Genomic DNA, 17,554 nt, shown 5'->3' with positions numbered 1-17,554 from the left:
AGTGTGTGCCTGGCCAGGGAGCTGCCTGTGTGTGTGTGTCTGTGAGTGTGGCCCTGGCCAGGGAGCTGCCTGCGTGTGTGTGTCCATGAGCGTGTGGCGGGACGGCCCTGGACGCGGAGCGGCTGCAGTGTGGTGCCCATGGGACGGGCCATCTAGGACCCTGTGACCCCAGGCTCATGTTTCTTTTATTTGTTTACGCATTTAGTGATTTCCTTTGGCTGTGATGGTCACAGTCGCAATGCGCGGGCTCGTCACTGCTGCAGGCGGGCTTTCTCTAGTTGCAGCGTCGCGGGCTGCTTCCTGGTTGCGGTGCGCGGGCTTCTCATTGCAATGGCTTCTCTTGTTGCCTCAGTAGTTGCAGCTCAAGGGTTTAGTTGCCCCAAGGCATGTGGAATCTTCCCAGACCGGAGATCAAACCTGTGTGCCCTGCTTTGACAGACGTATTCTTAGTCCCTGGACCGCCAGGGAAGTCTGAGGTTCACGTTTCTTAGATATTGCTGTTTGGTAAGTTATATTGCTGCATGGCATCCCCTGCCCCCATCCCCTTCACTTTAATTTTTGTTTAACAAGTGGTGTAGAAATAGCGTGTGAAAAGATAAACACTTGGGTTTTTTGCTTTTTAAAAGGTATTTATTTGGCTGTGCTGGGTCTTAGTTGTGGCATGTGGGATCTTTATTTGTGGCATGTGGGATCTAGTTACCTGACCAGGGATTGAATTGAGGCCTCCTGCATTGGGAATATGGAGTCTTAGCCACGGGACCCACCGGAGAAGTCTCAGTGAATACTTGTTATTTGGAAAAAAAAAAAAAAAAAGCCCATCCCAAACTGGCTGAACTGAAAAGGGGCTTTGTGGGCTCCAGGGAGAAAAAGTCCATGTGCTTCCTGTACTTTGCAGGTTCTTTCGGCCTGCTGGGTCCCAGGACACCCTAAACCTGCCGGTGTCTGCCTCCCCCTCCTGACCTTGGCTTTGTGGTGACTGCCCTTGGCCTAACTTCCCCTCCCTGGAGAAAAGGGACTTATCTAGCACAGGGGACTCCCTCAAAAGTCTCAGTTTTGGGTCCAGCACCCCAAACCCAGGAGAGGGAGCTCTCGTGACCTGAGCAGGGTCACCCAGGTCACCCTGGCGTCAAGGGGAGGGTCAGCGTCCCCTTCTCCAAGGGGATAGCGGGCGGAGTCAGTGGCTACCAGGCTGTAGCCTCCCGAAGAGGGCTGGTCGTCCAGGGCACTTGTGGCCCAACAGGAGCTTAAGCATCTCCCCCAGACTGTCAGTCACTGTCGAAGTCATCGAGGTATATCCTCTGCAGGGGGGAGGGGGTGAGCAGCAGTGAGCAGTGCATGTCACCCCCGCGCCCCAGATGCCATCAGAGCACCTGGGAGTTAGGAGCATGAGTCTCAGGCTCAGACTCAGTTGGCCTGGAAGGGGCCAAGAAGGTTTCTGTTTTGTTTTATGGTTTTAAAGTTTTTTTTGCACTGTAATTTACACAGGGTAAAGTGAATAACCCATAAATATACAACTCGGAAATTATTACATCCATTCACACTTGAAACCTGATCAAGATACAGAGCATTTCAAGCCCCCCAGCTGGCCTCACACCCCTTTCTTGTCTTACCCACCAAAGGTAACTCCATCTGATCCTAACATCACAGATGCATTTTGTCTATGCTTCAATTTCTTGTTTAATTGTGTTAACAACAATTGTGTACAACGTAAAATATGGCTTCCCAGGTAGCTCAGTGATAATCCTCCCACCAATGCAGGAGATGCTGGTTCAATCCCTGCGTCAGGAAGATCTGCTGGAGGAGGAAATAGCAACCCACTCTAGTATTCTTGCCTGGGAAATTCCATGAACAGAGGAGCCTTGCAGGCTACAGTCCATGGGGTCACAAAGAGTCAGAGACGACTGAGCATTCATACACACACAACATAAAATATACCATCTTAACATTTTTTTAGTGTACAGTTCAGTAGCATTAAGTACATTCACACTGCTGTGCAACCGTAACCACCATCCATCTCTAGAACTTTTCCATCTTCCCAAACTGAAACTCTGTCCCCATTAGACACTAACTGCCCTCCCCCTCCCCCAGGCCCTGAGTCCATGCTAAGTCTCTTCAGTTGTCTTTGATTCTTTGTGACCTTGTGGACTGTGGCCCACCAGGCTCCTCTGTTCAAGGGATTCTCCAGGCAAGAATACTGGAGTGGGTTGCCATTTCCCACCCTCTCCATGGTGCCGCCTCCCCAGAGCATATACTTGGCAACCACCCAGTTAATCTGACTCAAAATAACCTAGTAGGGGAGGAGAGGATCACAAAAAACTGTGGAAAATTCTTTAAAAGATGGGAATACCACACCACCTTACCTGTCTCCTGAGAAATCTGTATGCAGGTCAAGAAGCAACAGTCAGAACCGGACATGGGACAATGCCTGTTTCCAAATTGGGAAGGGAGTACATCAAGGTTGTATATTGTCACCCTGCTTATTTAAGTTATATGCAGAGTACATCATGCAAAATGCAGGGCTGGATGAAGCACAAGCTGGACTCAAGATTGCCAGGAGAAATACCAATAACCTCAGATGTGCTGATGACACCACCCTTATAGCAGAAAGCAAAGAGGAACCAAAGAGCCCCTTGAAGAAAGTGAAGGAGGAGAGTGAAAAAGCTGGCTTAAAACTCAACATGCAAGAAACTAAGATCATGGCATCCAGTCCGAATACCTCATGGCAAATAGATAGGGAAACAATGGAAACAGTGACAGACTTTATTTTGGGGGGCTCCAAAATCATTGCAGATGGTGACTGCAGCCATGAGATTAAAAGACACTTGCTCCTTGGAAGAAAAGCTATGACCAATCTAGACAGGATGTTAAAAAGCAGAGACGTTACTTTGCTGACAAAAATCCATCTACTCAAAGCTATGATTTTTCCAGTGGTCATGTATGGATGTGAGAGTTGGACCATAAAGAAAGCTGAGCACTGAAGAATTGATGCTTTTGAGCTGTGGTGTTGGAAGAGACTCTTGGGAGTCCCTTGGACTGCAGGGAGACCAAACCTGAAGGAAATCAATCCTAAACATTCATTGGAAGGACTGATGCTGAAGCTGAAGCTCCAATACTTTGGCCACCTGATGCAAAGAGCTGACTCATTGGAAAAGACCCTGATGCTGGGAAGGATTGAAGTTGGGAGGAGAAGGGGACAAAAGAGGATGAGATGGTTGGATGTCATCACCAACTCGATGGATGTGAGTTTGAGCAAGCTCCGGGACCTGGTGATGGACAGGGAAGCCTGGTGTGCTGCAGTCCATGGGATCACAAAGAGTCAGACACGACTGAGCGACTGAACTGAGGGGAGAAGAGTGTTGGTGAGGAAAGGGAGGTCTGAGGTGTGACCAGGCTCCTGCCACCCTGGAAGAGCCACCGAAAGTGCTTCTCTGATGGGTCAGAGCAGGGCCTCCCAGGGCAGATGGAGTGGGGGGCTGTCCTGGTTTTTTTTTTCAAGTGTGTTGTTTTTAATTGTATTTATTTAATTTTCGGCTACACCGAGTCTTCAGTGCTGTGTGCGGGCTTTCTCTGGCTGCAGTGGATGGGGGCTACTCTTGGTTGCGATGTGCAGGCTTCTCACTGGGGGTCTTGCTACAGAGCACAGGCTGTAGGCACACAGGCTCATCTGCTCCGCAGCGTGTGGGATCTTCCTGGACCAGGAGCTGAACCTGTGTCCCTTGCATTGGCAGGCAGATTCTTAGCCACTGTGCCACCAGGGAAGTACCAGCTGGGTTTTTGTGTGTGTGTGTAAAGACACATAACTTAAAATTTACCATTTTACCTTTTGGGGTTTTTTTTGGTTTTTTGGCTGTTCTTCACAGCATGCAGGCTCTTAGCTCCCTGACCAGGGATTCAAGCCATGCCTCCTGCAGTGGAATCTCAGAGTCCTAAGCACCGCACCGATAGGGAATCCTCCCATTCTACCCAGTTCAGTGGCTTGTGGTGCGCTCACAGTGTTGTGCTACTACCGCTTCAAAAGAACCTCTTTGTCACCTGAAAAGGAAGCCTGTTTCCCGTCCCCAGCCTCTGAGGCTGCCACGCTGCTTTCTGTGTCTGTGGGTCTGCATGCTGTGGACACTTCGTACATGTATATGGAGTCTCATGACATACGGCCCTTTGTGTCTGCCCTCTTGCCGTTGGCATCAGGGCAAGAGGTAGCACATGTCAGTGCTTCATTCTCGTTTTTTCCCGAGAGGAACTCATTCCTTTTTATGGCTGAGTAATAATAATTTAGCGATTGCAACTAGTGCTGCCCTGAACACGGTGTGCAAGGATTTGCTTGAACATCTCTTTTCAGCTCTTTGGAGTGGGAGTAGAATCTTGGGGTCACATGGTAAATCCGTGTTCAAGTAGCTGGGGAGCCTCCAGACTGATTTCTACAGCGATACTCCAATCACACATTCTGGAGCATGAGGATTCCAGGTCCTTCGGGCAAGTTCAGGCAGACGTCAGCAGGATGAAGTTGGGGGAACGTGGTTCTCTGCATTCCGGCTAGCTCACCCCAGGCTTGGCCAAGCCCAGCTCACCGGCCAGAGAGCCCAGGCCCCCAGGAATAAGGGCACTGCCCAAGGGCGTGCACCTGGCGAGGGGTGGAGCCAGCTTTGGACCCAGGACTCTCCCTTCCCAGTTATACTTCCCTGACAGGTGACGAGGGGAGGCCGAGTACTGAACCTGGAAGGAACCACAGGAGTAACCATTGCAACCAGCCTGGTGGTCGGGGTGAGTGGCAAGGCAGAGGGTGGTGGGGGAGCGGGAGAGCGGTAGCCGCACGCCCAGACAGGACTGACACTAGCTGACTTCCGGTGCAAATCCACTGTTCTTTGCTGACATTTATTTATTTGTCCGAGTTGGGTCTTAGTTGTGGCCCGCGGGCTCAGTAGTTACAGAGCATGGGCTTAGTTGCCTCACGGCCTGTGGAATCTCAGTTCCCAGACCAGGCATCAAACCTGTGTCCCCTGCATTAAAAAGCTGATTCTTAACCACTAGACTAACAGGGAAGTCCCCCACTAGGTCTATTATTTAATTAAACTTAGATGCATTATATGTTTTGCCCTTATATCCTCCCCAGTGCTGTAATGGGACCACAAGATAGTACCAGAAGTCTTGACAATCTCTTCTCAGTTGGGAAGCTCAGGGTCAGGGGTGGGCAAGAATCTGCCAAGGGTGGAGCCCTTGAAACAAGGGCCGACTGCCCTGCTGGCTTCCTTTCCCCCACATCGGCCCCTCCCAGCCCTCCTCGTCCCAGAAAACAAGCCCACCACTCTGGGGTCTCAGAGAGAACGTGGGCAGGTTCCTGGATCTCTGTCAGCCTCCCTTCGTCAGACCCTGTCATGCCTGAATGACCCCACAGGCAGCCTCTCTAGGCCTCCTTAGCCTGTCCCTGGCTTCCCTGCTGCCCCTACAGACCCACAGTCTCTCCTCTCTCTCTGGCTGGCTCATTCCTGCCCGGAGGCCTTTTGCACACCCTGTCTCACTGTTGGAATGCAGCTCCTGCCATCCCCTCTACCCCCAGCCCTGTTTATTCCAGCGACAGCTCCAACACCCCTGTCAAGAGGCCAGCTTGGCCACCCAGTCTTGAATCTGGTTCCCCATCTCCCTGTTCCCTGCCTTCCTAGGCGGGGAGGGATGGTTCAGCTCCCTGAGCTGTCTTGCTTGCTTCTGCGTGAGGGCACATGCCAGTTCGCTGCCATGCCCTCAGGGCCCAGTAGGGCCTGACACGAGGAGGCTCTGGGCATCTACCATCATGTGCAAGCCCAGCCTCCCCGGGGCAGCCACTGGGCTGCAAGCAGTACTGGCCGTTGTGGTTTTCTCATTGTCTTACGCTGACCTGGAGTCGGTCTCCTGTGACTCTGGGCACTGTCCCCCAGGGCCACTGCCCGGCATCTTGTGACAGTCTGGGTCAGTCTCTCGTGGCCGCAGTGACACTCTGCCACACACATGGAGACCGAACACTGCATAGGCTCAGGATCCTTTGGTTCCGGAGGTCAGATGTCTCAAATGGGTCTGAGGGCTGGAGAGTCCAGAAGAGAATCCATTTTCCTTGCCTTTTCCAGCTCCCGAAGGCCATCTGTGTGCTCCTGGCAATGGCCCCTTCTACTGCCTTCAGAGCCAGGGTAGCATCTTCAAATCTTTCTGAGATCTGCCTTCATGTCTCCTTCTCTGACTTCCTGCCTCCCTCCCTCTCTCTCTTTTTTCTCCATTTATTTGGTGGCACTGGGTGTCAGCTGCGGCACGCAGGATCTTCTTTGGTATGTGCGGGCTCCTAGTTGCAGCACGTGGGATCAGGTTCCCTGACCAGGGATTGAACCCGGGCCTCCTGCGTTGGGAGCATGAAGTCTTAACCACTGGACTACCAGGAAAGCACCTTTCTCTCTTAAGGACTTGTGATGCCATTGGGGTCATCCTGATACTCCAAGAGAGTTTTTCTTTCCCAAGATCCTTAACTTGATCACACCTCCAAACTTCCTTTTGCCACGCAAGGTGACATCCACAGGTCCCCGGGAGTCAGGACAGATGTCTTTAGGGCCATCATTCCGTTTACTACAGCCCTTCAAATATTGGACCAGAGTGGTCCCTATGGCTCCCTTTTCTAGGACCGTTACCCCAAATGTCAGGACAAGAGGGTTCCAGGCCATTTGGTCCCTGCTCACAAACCTCCCACCCTGGCCCTGCCTGGTGGCACCACTCCCCCGTCTGAGGTTCTGTTACCCAGAGTGAAGGAGTGAGTTCCCCTCAATTCCCCCTGCCTAGGCGATAGGGGCGGGGGGTGGCTGGGCAGCCTTCAGAGGGTCGTCTGCAGAGCAGCGGCGCTTGGCCTCAGACAGCAGCAGGCACCCTGCCCTGCCTCCCGCCTGCATCTGTCTGTAGAGTCAGGTGTGAGGCCTATAGGCTCACACTGATGCTTGTTCCTTGCACACTCCCAGTTTTGACTCCTGCAGCTGCTGGAACCTTTTGGACCACTGTTTCATCATCCTCGGGGTCACCATCCCCACTCCCTCCCCAGACCTGCCCCTCCACCTCCAGTGGACGGAAAACAGCTCCATCCTCATGGCCAGTGCTGGAAGAGTGAAGCAGTAAATAACTAACAGAGCACTGACTTAACCCACAGTGTAAACTGATCTGAATAAATGGCTGAATGAGTAAATAAACACGGGCTTCCTAGGCGGTGCTAGTGGTAAAGAACCCACCTGCAGGTGCAGGAGACAGAAGACTCGGATTCGATCCCTGGGTCGGAAAGATCCCCTGGAGAAGGAAATGGCAACCCACTCCAGTTTTCTTGCCTGGAGACTCCCATGAGCAGAGGAGCCACAGGGTCACAAAGAGTTGGACACAGCTGAAACAGTTTAGCATGCAAGTGAATAAGGGAGGCGGGGAGACCACTGTTCTGGAAGAATTCTGAGCTGTGTATGTATATATCCTCCCCTCTCAACCTCTGCTAACTTCCCTCTTCCACCCCACCTCTTGCCCATGGTGGGCTGGTTCCAAAGGGAAGAGTCTAGAAAGGGGAAAAGGATCACTAGACAGGGGGACGCCTGGCAGACCCCACTTTAACCAAGAAGCCCAGGTTCATCTTCCCTGGAGTGAATCTGTGCCCCCAGGGTCCCCTGGTATAATGTTTGGGGAGGGCCCCCCACCTCTGTGTACCTCCTGGAGCCCCACAACCCAGGCTAATTAATGGTGAGAAAATACTTTGGACAAACCCAAACTGGGGGGTTAGGGGGGTTATCCTGCAGGACGAGGAAGGCCTCAAGCTCATGGATGAGATACAGAGGCAGAAAAGGGAGGTTCGGGGAATAACTCACGAACCTGAAGAAAGCCAGGAGTTCAGCTGTCAGTTATGTTAGAACAAGAGCAGTAAAGGTCTCGCCACCCGGGTCAGCCCAGGCTCGCTTTGCATGGTCACCCTTCTCGGATCTGTGGACCGTGACACTTGGGGGTCTCAAGAGGCCCCTGCTTCTTTATTTTATCAGGTACTGCAAGTGGCACTGTCCACTGCCCCTAAGTTACCTCCACTCAGGGAGTGGTCCACACGAGGCCCTCCATTCAGAAGAAGGGGCAGCTGGAGCTTGAACCAGCTCTAGCCCTTCCCTGTTGAACGACCCGTTGGCATTTTCCAACATGGCATCTGCCAGCCCGCATATGTGGGGTGGTTCTGCTCCTTTCACGTGGCATCCAGTCTCCCCTTGTGCCTCATTATCTCAGGTTGGGCCCAAGATACTAGATTTTTTTAAGTCCTGCAAGGTACGGGGTAGCATCTTTCCCCAGACAGTATTTCCGCTGGCTTTTTCCAGGCTTGAGGGAGCCAGAGACTGGGGCCACCTTCTTCCAAGTTCAAGACTGAAAGTTCTCAGGCTGCCAGACACCAGGCCTCCATCCCTGCAGGCTCTCTGCCGACACCTGCCTTCTACCCCACGGCCTTCAGTGAGTCCCCACTCACTGAACCAGGGACTGAACCAGGGGCTGGTTGCCCAGGGTCTCCGTCGCTGACCGCTCTCCCCGCCGACTGCTCAGCGGGCCCCTTGTGCCTCTTCCAGGCTCGCGTCTCAGGAACTTGCTGATCTTGGCCTCCGGTGACCCAGCCCCCTCAGATCTCAGGGTCCCTGCCCTTTGGCTTCAAGTTCTGCGTGGCTTTGAGAGCTGTCTCAGGCGCTGAGTGCAGCCAAACTCTTACCGCTGCCTTCCCTGCACTACTGTGCGTTCAGGTTAAACAAAATCTTTCGTAAGGGGCACGTGCTCCTCTGGAAGAAGCATTCAGGATGAAATGATGCTGAGGTCAGCGAGGAGCCAGGCTCTGTGGAGACGGGCTCAGCTGCGGCTCTGGAGTCCCGTGTCAAGGCCGCAGTCGCTTCCGCTCGTGGTCTGGCCAAGCTGCTCCACATCTCATCCGCAAAGCGGGGACCTAAAGCAGTGACTGTGACGGCCGCAGTCTTCAGCTGTGATGGTTGCCACCATGACGGTCTCCAGCCAGGACGCATGCTGCCTCAGCTTCCCCATCTGTAAAGCAGCATCCACGGGCGTTGGTTCAGGCTGGACAGAGAACACAGGGGCAGAGGGATTCAACGAACAACAGCTGCCGCTGTTCCATCATGTCGAGTATCACCCTTCACCCCACTCTCACCCCCACATGCAGGGCCAGAGGCAGAGGGTGAGGGCCTTGGCCTGAGGAGAGACCAGGGTCAGGGTGCACCTACCAGGAAGGATGCGGGTCTCCCTTCAAGCCAGGCAACACTAATCCCCGCTGTGGGGCCACAGCTGCTCGCACCCTTCCCCAGCATGGAACTTGGAGACACTGCTCAAAGGCACCCACTCGGCAGGGAGGAGCCAGGACACTGTGCCAGCCCCTCTTGCCACAGGCATCTGACACGTGTTTCTCTGAAAACTTTGGCAGTCCAAGAAGCTCCTGGTTTTCTCATAACTTCTTTTTTTTTTTTAAAGCTGTGTATTTTGAAATAACTTTAGACTCACAGAAAAATGACAAAAATAACTGAGAGTTCCTGATACGTTTCCCCCAGCGGCTCCCGTGGTTAGTGTCTCACGATACAGTTATCTGAACCAGGAACCAGACATCGATGCAACACTAGGCTCTCATCTCCAGACCGGAACCTCACGTTGTCAGCTTTCCCCCTTGGGTTCTTTCTCTGGTCCAGGCTCGGATGCTGCATTTGGTCCTCGTGTCTCCTGAGTCACCTTCGATCTGTGAAGTGATGGTTCCTCAGCTTTCCTTGTTGTCCGTGACCTTCACGCTGAGAACCGCTCAGCTGTTTGCAGAGTGCGCCTCAGTGTGGCTTGTCAGACGGCTTCCTTGGGATCAGATCAGGGGGTGTGCGTCTTTGGCAGAAACCCCACAGAAGTGACGCTGTGTCCCTCCCGTTGTGTTATATCCAGCGTGCGAGCTGTCGCTGTGTCCTGTCCTCTGTGGTTGACCTTGATGGGGTCTGCCAGCTTAATTTCTGCCCAGAGAAATTAAGTGTCTTGTGGAGAGATGCTTGGAGACCACACAGATATCCCCCTTCTCATTGTATTTTCACGCTCTGCCTTTAGTATCGGTCCAGCCATAGTTCTTTTGTGTAAAATGCCTCTAAGTGGATGGATTATCTGTTTATTTGGCTGTGCTCGGTCTTCGCTGCTCTGTGTGGGCTTCCCCTGGTTGCAGCAAGCGGGAGGCTAGTCCTGTGCTGTGCGGGCTTCTCATTGCGGTGGCTCCTCTAGCTGCAGAGCGAGGCTCTGGGGCGTTCGACTTCAGTATTGTGGCACATTGTGGCCCCGCAGCATGTGCGACCTTCCAGGAGCAGAGATTGAATCGTGTCCCCTGCGTTGGCAAGCATGTTCTTAACCACCAGACCACCAGGGAAGTCCCATTCACAGTTTTTGGCAGCAATAGTGAACACCAACATTTGTCTGTTGGTGATTTTCTGTGTCCATCATTCTTTACACATTCATTAGTTGAAATTCTGCCATAAGGAAGAGCTGTCTCTTCTCCCCTCTTCATGCAGTTACCTGTGGAAATAAACGAAGGCCACTTCAGTGAAAACAGCAGAGGCTTGCTGGAGACAGGGGTGGGTCAGCTGCCACCACTGCGTTTGGCAGAGACTCAAAGACAGGCGGCGGGGAGAGAGCTCTATGGTGGAGAAGAGAACGTTCAGGTGTGCCTGTTGGAGGCCCTTGGCGAGAGCAAGTGGGGTGAGTGGTGGCCGCCAGTAGCAGTTGCCTTCCATGAGTGGTCAGGGAGGCATACTTTTTTTTTTTTTTGGATTGTCCTAAGTTGGAAGCAGAAACAAAACTTAGGGAAGCTGCAGTCACCGAACCCCAGCTGTTTTGTTGCCAGAGTAACTATGGTTTGCTTCCCTGGCTGCTTATTGTAGGTGTCGTGGGTCAGAGTCCTACCATCATGCATGATCTGGCTGTTGTCTCTGTATGTGTTCTGTCTCTATTACCCAAAGATTTTTGGGTTTTGTTTTTTGTTGTTGTTGTTGTTGTTTTACTGAGAACTTTTTTTTTTTAGGTATAGCTGATTTACAATATCATGTTTGTTTCAGATGTACAGCATAGTGACTCAGTTATATATTTTTTTCTGATTATATTCCACCATAGGATATCACAAGCTATTGAATATAATTCCCAAAGCAGTACAGTAAATCCTTGTTACTTATCTGTTTTATGTATAATAGTTCATATCTGTTAATGGGGGTGGGTTTTTGCATTTTTTATTGAGATATAATTGACATATTATAGTCACCCATTGTTATCCTTGGGCTTCCCAGGTGGCGCTAGTGATAAAGAACCCACCTGCCAATGCAGGAGACATGAGAGATGCAGGTTCGATCCATGGCTCAGGAAGATCCTTTGGAGGAGGAAATGGCAACCCGCTCCGGTATTTTTGTCTGGAGAATCCCATGGACAGAGGAGCCTGGTGGGCTACAGTCCATGGGGTCCCAAAGAGTCGGACACGACTGGAGCAACTCAGCGCCCACGTTGTTATCCTTAGGGGATTGGTTCCAGGCTCCCCGTCAGATATAAAAATCTGGGGGTGCTCAAGCCCCTTATTATAAAATGGTGTAGTGTTTGCGTATAACATCCTCCAGTCTGCTTTAAATCATCTCTGTGCTGTGCTTAGTCGCTCAGTCGTGTCTGACTCTTTGCGGCCCCATGGACTGTAGCCCACCAGGCTCCTCTGTCCCTGGGAGTTCTCCAGGCAAGAATACTGGAGCGAGTTGCCATGCCCTCCTCCAGACGATCTTCCCAACCCAGGGATCGAACCTGGGTCTCCCACGTTGCAGGCAGATTCTTTACCAGCTGAGCTACCAGAGGAGCCCTAAATCATCTCTAGTTTACTTCCAATACCTAATACAGTGTGTTATATAAATAGTTGCCTTGGACTGCAGCCGGCCGGACTCCTCTGTCCGTGGAATTCTGCAGGCAGGAATACTGGAGTGGGTTGCCCTTTCCTCCTCCAGGGGCTCTTCCCGACCCAGGGCTTGAACCCTCATCTCCTGCACTGCAGACGGATTCTTTACCCCTGAGCCACCTGGGCAGCCTCGGTGCACAGCACATTCAGGGTTTGAATTTCTGGAACTTTCTGGGTTTTTTTCCTTTCTTGATTTCTTTTTTTTTTTTTTAAACTGTTTTCAGTCCTCAGTTGGTTGAATCCATAGATGCAGATCCTGTGGATACAGAGGGCTGACTATATATTGGTTTCAGGTTTACAATATAATGACTCAATATTTGTGTACATTGCAAAATAAGCACCAGAGTAAGTTAAACATATGTCATCATGCATAGTTACAAATTGCTTTTTTTTTCTTGTGCTGAAGATGTTTTTAAGGAGGATCTCAGATCCCCTCCCACCCCTTCCCTCAAAAAAAACCCCTCACCTAAATCCCATTGCCTGCACAGTGTTCTTCATAGGAGCCTAGTCTGCCTATACCACCTAAAACCAAGCCAGTGCCTCCCTTTATTTATTTATTTTTTGTTTAATTATTTATTTTACTTTACAACATTGTATTTGTTTTGCCACACATTGACTTGAATCTGCCATGGGTGTACATGTGTTCCCCATCCGGAACCCCCCTGCCACCTCCCTGCCCATCCCATCCCTCTGGGTCATCCCAGTGCACCAGCCCTGAGCACCCTGTCTCACGCATCGAACTTGGACTGGCGATTCGTTTCACATATGATAATTTACATGTTTCAATGCCATTCTCCCATATCATCCCGCCCTCGCCCTCTCCCACAGAGCCCAAAAGACTATTCTGTACATCTGTGTCTCTCTTGCTGTCTCGCATGCAGGGTTATCGTTACCAGCTTTCTAAATTCCATATATTTGCGTTAGTATACTGTATTGGTGTTTTTCTTTCTGGCTTACTTCACTCTGTATAATAAGCTTCAGTTTCATCCACCTCATTAGAACTGATTCAAATGTATTCTTTTTAAAGCACCTCCCTTTAGAGTTTGCTCAACTTCCCCTCTGAATTGAGGAATGTGCACTTAAACTTTAAAGCATATTCTCTCCTGGAAGGAGAGACACAGGGCAGTGAGCTCAGCAGAGTGACTGCCAGGGTGTCGTTCATGGTAAATATTAACAGAAATAACCTCTGGTCAGAGAGCTCCCGCAGGTCGTGGGATGTTTGTGAACTTCGAGAGGAGGCTGGAGCATTGAGGGTGAGCACCTGTGTCCCCGTGAATGGGCATCCAGAACTTGAGACTGAGCTGAGCACAGACCCCGCAGAGAGACAGTGTCAGCAGCATGAGGAGTGGGAACGTGCGTCCCTCTGGCCCGTGAGATCCGGGCGGCCGTGCCGAGACGCACAGCATCACAGGAGGCAGACGTCCCAACAAAGGAACCGAGGTCGAGGCGTGGCCGCAGGGAGTGTGCACCGCTGAGGGCCCTGGGGGACACTGGGGGCCGGGGCTCTGAGCTCTCTTCTGTCTTTTTGGAAAGATCGTTTCTTAGGAGCCAACATTTCCAGCTGGCCTAATCGAATGTTCCATGCCCTCTCCCCGCCGCACATATTTTATATAAATACACCTTTGAACTTGTGAGCATCTTGCATTTTGAGAAAGTTGTGTTAGCTTTGAAGTGAAACCAAAGATCTCTCTCTGCTCCCCGCCCAAAAGATGCTCATGTGATTCTGTCTGGGCCGGAAGTGTATTTGCTTGTCAGGGAGCAAATCTGTCACTCTGAGCAAGTGGCTGCCCCAGTCTGACCATCGTCCTTGACCCCAGGACCATGTCTTGGTTTCTCCCCTGGAGCTCCTGGGCCACAGAGAGCATCTCTCTCCTGTGATGAGAGACACAAGGGGGACTCGTGGGCCTGGGGCCTCTGAGATCCCCGGGGACCACCTCTCACAGTTAGGAAGGCTGCACCGCCTGTGTAGGGTTCATGTCACCGTTTTCTTCTCTAACTTAATTCCCCTAAAGCTTATTTTGGATCACTACCCTAGAAAGAAATTTGGGTTTAAGTCTGAGGTTAGAGCTTAAAATGTGTATGTATGCTTCAGAGTTCCAAAGAATAGCGAGGAGAGATAAGAAAGCCTTCCTCAGCGATCAATGCAAAGAAATAGAGGAAAACAACAGAATGGGAAAGACTAGAGATCTCTTCAAGAAAATTAGAGATACCAAGGGAACATTTCATGCAAACATGGGTTCAGTAAAGGACAGAAATGGTATGGACCTAAGAGAAGCAGAAGATATTAAGAAGAGGTGGCAAGAATACACAGAAGAACTATACAAAAGAGATCTTCATGACCCCGATAATCACGATGCTGTGATCACTCACCTAGAGCCAGACATCCTGGAATGTGAAGTCAAGTGGGCCTTAGAAAGCATCACTACATCCTGGAGAAGGAAATGGCAACCCACTCCAGTATTCTTGCCTGGAAAATCCCATGGACTGAGGATCCTGGTAGGCTACAGTCCATGGGGCCGCAAAGAGTCGGACACGACTGAGCGACTTCACTTTGATGGCAGATCATGTGTCTTGTTACTTTAGGATTATTTTAAGGATAGATTTTAAAATAGATAGCCACAGTATTTTTGTTAGTCTTACTAATAGATATAGAAAAATACTACTGCATTGCTTTTAGGGGATCAAACCAAGACAGCATTATTCTGTGTGACGTAACTAAGGGACTAAACAGTTCTAAATAACAGTTGTTAATGAAAATGTGTTTTTAATAACAGTTTAAGACAGGCAATTAAGATGTCTTAATGGCCATTGGCACAAATTAGGAAAGGAGGTCAGGTCATCATGTTCTAGAATGATCTCCAGTAGACGTTGACTTGCCTTCAGAAATAAGGGTTTTGTTGCTCCTTGTAATTTTTGTGTTATATCACCTGAAAAAGATGTTTTCTTTCAAAACTTGCCTTAGGCCCTTTGCAGAATGTGTGTTGCTGACATAATCCAGGAGAAAAATCGAGTGGTGGTAACCTGAACAGTAGTGTTGAATGTCAGCTTAGTTTAGTTAATGGTTCAGCTCATACATACACAGGTGCTATGCTGGGGATTCTCTGAAGTCCTGAAAGAAAAAGAGAATATGAACTACTCCTTGCCATGCTGAAGAATGCTCCACGACGGTTTTGCTTTCCTTCAGCCTCTGTAAAATGTGACTTTATGATGTCTGTGGTGGCCTGAGCAGTTCCGTAGCTGTCAAGGATGTGCCATAGCTTTTTGACTTTTTTTAATTTTAAAAGATTCCTAATGAAAAACCTAATGTTTCACAGAGAGCGTAAGGCTGATCCAGCGCCTCCTTAGGGGTGAAGCTAACATAAGTCAAGAGGGAGAGGACTGTGTCAGAAAGAATTGGAGCCAGGTACCTGGAAAAGGAAAGGAGAAAGTTCCAATATATTTTCTTTCCCCCAGAGCTTACTGGCATTTTTCGTTTTAAACATTACAGATGGTAGGCTTGCCTTGTCTCTGTCACACGCAAGGTAGTAAATGGGGTAATATTTTTTATAGAGGGGGGTAATATTTTTTATAGAGGTGGGTAAAAATTTAGTGATTGGGCGCAGAGCGTATAGTTAGACTTCTGGTTATTGCCTTATTTTGACTGTGTTACTCTAAACGCGTCATTTACATTATATAGTTCTTCAAATAATGGTTTACCAGCTTTTCCATTCCTGAATACTCCTGCAGAGTCCCTCTTGGGGATCACGGAGAACAGAATGTTAAGAGAAGATCCTTTTGTTTAGATCTAGTATGCGTGGGGTCTCAGAGTGGGACTCGACCTAGTGACTGAACAACAACAAAAGGCTCGTGATCAAGACTTGCCAATTCTTCATTCTAAACGTGTTTTAAAATTGCTCTTTATTAGTGGAAGTGATAGTACTCTTATAGCATTAGATGGAAGCAGACCATTCATTACACTGTAAATCTGTTTACTGTGTCTTAGTTCTGTCCTGCTACCTAGAGGCCATAAACGAAACATACTACTTTATACTTTAGAAGGTGGTGTCACTTTGTTCTCCCCCTACAGCATTCGGTTCGTTAGTACCTACAGATTTAAACTGTTGAAACTGGCCTGAGTATGGAATAAAACCACAGTGGCTCAGATTCAAGGAGTTATTTTCTAAAATCAGTTTTCATTAATTACTTCCTACTTCATTCCTGGATCTGGTATCCCTTAAAATGTAAGAAACCCATTACTATTAATGATAAACCGTCTGCTCATTATAGATGTGAAGTTTAACAAATAAGTAATACATGCTGTATTTGTGTGTCTATTGCTTAATTGTTAATTGTGAGCAGATCATTGAACGCCTACTCTATTTTCTGCAGTTTACTACACAATAACTCTTTGAGTAAGTTGATGTTTAATTGTGCAACAAATTTATATTAGAACACAATTTAAAGTGTTTTTCTCTCTAGACTTTTTTGATTAGGGAGGCAAAGGGCAATGTTGATTAGTACATTTTGTCTTGTATTACTAGCTACGTTTCTATAAAATAGGGTGCCCTGTGTGTCCCAGAGAGCTAGAAACCTTTGCTCTTTGCTCCTGTTTGTGGGTTCTGTTTTTGTGGTTTTTTTTGAGAACATGCGTACAATAAAGTGTTCCTTGCTTGTTAAAAGAAAAAAAAGAAAAAAAAAAAGAAAGCATCACTACAAAAAAAAAAAAAGAAAGCATCACTACAAACAAAGCTAGTGGAGGTGATGGAATTCCACTTGAGCTGTTTCAAATCCTGAAAGATGATGCTGAGAAAGTGCTGCACTTAATATGCCAGCAAATTTGGAATGCTCCACAGTGGCCACAGGACTGGAAAATGTCAGTTTTCATTCCAATCCCTAAGATAGGCAATCCCCAAGAATGCTCAAACCACCACACAATTGCACTCATCTCACACGCTAGTAAAGTAATGCTCAAAATTCTCCAGGCCAGGCTTCAGCAATACGTGAACCGTGAACTTCCAGGTGTTCAAGCTGGTTTTTGAAAAGGCAGAGAAACCAGAGATCAAATTGCCAACATCCACTGGATCATCGAAAAAGCAAGAGAGTTCCAGAAAAACATCTATTTCTGCTTTATTGACTATGCCAAAGCCTTTGACTGTGTAGATCACAATAAACTGTGGAAAATTCTGAAAGAGATGGGAATACCAGACCACCTGACCTGCCTCTAGAGAAACCTGCATGCAGGTCAGGAAGCAACAGTTAGAACTGGACATGGAACAATAGACTGGTTCCAAATAGGAAAAGGAGTACGTCAAGGCTGTATATTGTCACCCTACTTATTTAATTTATATGCAGAGTACATTGTGAGAAACCTGGGCTGGAAGAAGCACAAGCTGGAATCAAGATTGCTGGGAGAAATATCAATAACCTCAGATATGCAGATGACACCACCCTTATGGCAGAAAGTGAAGAGGAACTAAAAAGCCTCTTGATGAAAGTGAAAGAGGAGAGTGAAAAAGTTGGCTTAAAGCTCAACATTCAGAAAACTAAGATCATGGCATCTTGTCCCATCACTTCATGGCAAATAGATGGGGAACCAGTGGAAACAGTGTCAGACTTTATTATTTTGGGCTC

The 17,554-nt window shown here is 49.1% G+C and overlaps 1 protein-coding gene across 2 annotated transcripts in view; it reads left to right on the top strand.

Annotated features, from left to right (window-relative positions):
• Positions 1-17,554, top strand: part of SLC25A42 (solute carrier family 25 member 42) — a 45,130-nt gene that overhangs the window by 7,911 nt on the left and 19,665 nt on the right. The window contains exon 1 of one of the 2 annotated variants that reach the window (XM_020884502.2): positions 4,696-4,758. The exons of the other annotated variant lie outside the window; for it this stretch is intronic. The gene's annotated coding sequence lies outside the window, so the exon portion shown is untranslated. Of the gene's footprint in view, positions 1-4,695; positions 4,759-17,554 lie in introns of those variants that run through there. 2 annotated transcript variants of the gene reach the window in all.

The sequence above is a fragment of the Odocoileus virginianus genome, chromosome 3, assembly GCF_023699985.2.
Source record: "Odocoileus virginianus isolate 20LAN1187 ecotype Illinois chromosome 3, Ovbor_1.2, whole genome shotgun sequence".
NCBI classification, from domain to species: domain Eukaryota; kingdom Metazoa; phylum Chordata; class Mammalia; order Artiodactyla; family Cervidae; genus Odocoileus; species Odocoileus virginianus.
Note: the sequence above shows the minus strand (reverse complement) of the source record. Positions and strands in the feature narration are given on the sequence as shown.